Source organism: Montipora foliosa, chromosome 13, assembly GCF_036669935.1.
Source record: "Montipora foliosa isolate CH-2021 chromosome 13, ASM3666993v2, whole genome shotgun sequence".
Classification (NCBI taxonomy): domain Eukaryota; kingdom Metazoa; phylum Cnidaria; class Anthozoa; order Scleractinia; family Acroporidae; genus Montipora; species Montipora foliosa.
This window is the reverse complement of record NC_090881.1, coordinates 22,432,089-22,435,421: the sequence shown is the minus strand read 5'-3', so window position 1 is coordinate 22,435,421 and position 3,333 is coordinate 22,432,089.

Genomic DNA, 3,333 nt, shown 5'->3' with positions numbered 1-3,333 from the left:
ACAAACTATATCGAGAGGCGTGAAAGTATAAGGCACTGGACTTCGCTTTTCTGTGTAAAACCAGTTACAACTGTGAAGACGAACACTAGCGGTAAAAAAACCTGCTTCTCTTCAAACTTCGATTTGAAAAAGTCTCTCTTGGTGTATGAAATCGGAATTCCACCTTTAAACACCTCTCAAAAATTTTCATATCAACGAAAAAAAAGTCATATTTGATATGTTTCGCGACCACCGACCACCTTAAGAAACGCAAAACTCTAAACAATGAACGTCAAATGAAGCTTCGAAGCTCGTCAAAAAATCTATTGCTTTAGGCGAACTGGTTTTGGTCCGATCTCTTCCCTGACGGCTCTGAAGCATCGTTGAATGATGGCAGATTCAGATCATCTTTTTGCAAATTTTCTCAGAGAAACGCCAGCGGCGTGACAGCCTCCACAATGACGTGGTGGATTTTGATTTGTCGTCCGCCATTTTGAAAATGGAATGGCGGCAACACAAGTATGATTCTAGTGCGCATGTCTAGCGGTTTTTGCGCTCTGTCGCGGGTTGGCCAGAGCTCTCCAACCTCGTCCCCAGGGCCTTCTCCTCTGCGATTTTCAAAATGGCGGCTCGTCTGGAGAAGACCCTGGCCAACGCTGAACTAACACCTTTGTTGATTAGCCCATTCATACGAACACGCTGATTGGTTTGAGTACATTCTAAAGAAATATGGCAGACGTAGCGAGTGTTTACACGAAGAAGAAAGGGCTTTAGGAGGTTGAATTGCAGTTCAGTTCAAGCGATGTTGAATCAGACTGCCATTAACGATTCGAAAGGTGAATCTTTTCCGTTATATTTTAATTTAAAAGATGTAACCTATACCATAGAAGTAGAAATAAGCGCGGGGAAATATACATAATGAGCATGTAAACTTAGATCTGCCGACAGCTAGCGAGATGCAGCTCATCACATGTGGTCTTATGTGCTGTTTTTGTTGTTCTGTATTCATGTGCAATTAGTTTTTCCGCGTACGGAAACAAAGAAGTTCGAATTTCAAATCTAAAAAGGAGCTTTTGCTCGTTACAGAGCACTGTTCTAATATACGGAAAATCGCTTCTATTTTCTTGGACACGTATTCCTTAAGGGCCTACTGACGTATTTTTTGGGGTGCGTTGCTAAGGATGTAATAGTTAACTAATTCGAGAGAATTTGACATTATTTTAGTCAGTTTCCGACTTTTGTAAACCAATGACCCTAAATATGACGTTATCATGCCACGCCCATGGTCACGTGACCAATAAAAGAAAACTCTAAATTTGTCTCCGTGCTACACAATTTGGGTGTTTTATCAGTGGTTTCATAATTTGTATTCGTTTTTGCATCCAGCCAAGCATGGTTTTCTTTTTATTTTGAAAAATGTTCTTTTTAGAGAAATAAACAATACTGAAATACCCATAAAATTTTCAAAAAAGATGATTTGAAAAAATCAATGCTTACCTACATTCTGTATCTGGAGGTGAAACGTGCCATATGAAAAAAAATTAATTCAATTTAAAGACCGCTGGAAATTTAGGTTTTTTCTTAAACCGGAAGTCAGTTTGTTTACGCATGCGCAGTTGATCTGAGAATGAGCGTGAGGAAGGGCGAGGAAAAACCTTCGATGCAAACAATATTTCGTGCGGTGATTTTTGCTTGTGAATGGGTTTTCTCGTCAGCTCACTATATGATGACGTCAGTAGAACATTTATGAAAGCTGCTGTATATATTTTAGTAACAGAGTATTAGGTACTCAGAGAAGATAAATATAAATTACATATTCCAAAGCAGTATTCTTTGATCTAGGCAGTGATAACTATATAATGTATCATATATAAAGTATCACATTGAAAACGTTTGTATTAACCCTTTCAGCCCCGATAGTGCCAAATGGCACTTATAGATTTTACTCTGTCTAACGCCAGACGATTTTACTCGTCAAAGGGGGAACCCCTCGGGGCTTAAAGGGTTAAGCTAACAGCGTGAAAAAACTATGTCCCCGTTTAACCCTTTCAGCCCCGATAGTGCCAAATGGCACTTATAGATTTTACTCTGTCTAACGCCAGACGATTTTACTCGTCAAAGGGGGAACCCCTCGGGGCTTAAAGGGTTAAATTAATCAAGCATTCCCAACCTTGTCTTCAATCAATGTTGGCATAATAAAGGCATGTTGAAAGAATTTGCATTGTTTATGTCTACTTGTGTTGGTGAACTTTATACTACTTATTTGAAACCTTTTATATTCTTCAAAGCGGTTTACAGATAACTGGATGGGGTCTGGGGTAGTAGTTAGAAAGGTTTTCCTACCATTACTGTTTCCAAACTAGATTGTTTCTTTGGTCACAGCAGTGATTATTATCAACCAGCAACATGCAACAACAAGTTGCAAATTGCAAATTCCTCACCCACACAATGTACAAATGTGCAGTAGTCACCCACCTCTTCGGAACCTCTAATTTTATTTGCTCCCAGACTCATCCACCTCTATTGTTTTCAGGAATAGGCCATTGTTTCTGTTGTTTATTTTATTGTTTTCTTGGCCAATCCTGTTAAACCTTACGAGAGGTGCATGGCACCTCCAAATGTGTGTTAGAGGAACATTAATTAACATTTCCAAGTACGGGCAAACCGCAGTCATGAGAGTTTCAGCAATATTGAAATCTCACCACTGATTGCTTTAGACATGGAAAAGTTCTTCTCCTGGCTAGAGAAACACAGGAGCATGCATTGTATACAGTCTATATCTAGTCCTCTGCCTAGCCCTTTGAAATTTGTTTCTTGAGTGTACATAATATGGGTGAAATGGCAGTGTTAATATTGTTTTTTTAAGTAGAGCTCTGCACTGTTGCAATATGACAAAGGTTAAAATAACTGCTCAGAGATTAAGGTAAAAGGTAGAGTCTGCATACAAGCCAAGTGGGCCAACAGGCCACTCTGAGCTTATCCCGGTTTCCTAAGCATAAACCAACTACCGGTAAGAGTATCTCTACTCCACCCTGGATGGGATGCAAGTCCATCGCAGGGTTATCCCAACATTAAATTTGCCATTACCCATTTATAAACCTGGGTGGACAGAGTCACTGCTCGTCTAAATTGTCTTGCCCAAGAACATAACACAATGTCTCTGGTCAGGGCTCAAACCCTTGATCGGGAGTCAAGCACATTAACCATGAGGCCACCATGCCTCCACATCAGACATTAAAGAATGTAGTATAATTAACCAAATGCAACATAGGAGCATTTATTTGAATGATTATGCATTATTACATGATCAGTTTAAAAAAACCTTCTGCCATCTTTTCAACCAATCAGAAGCAT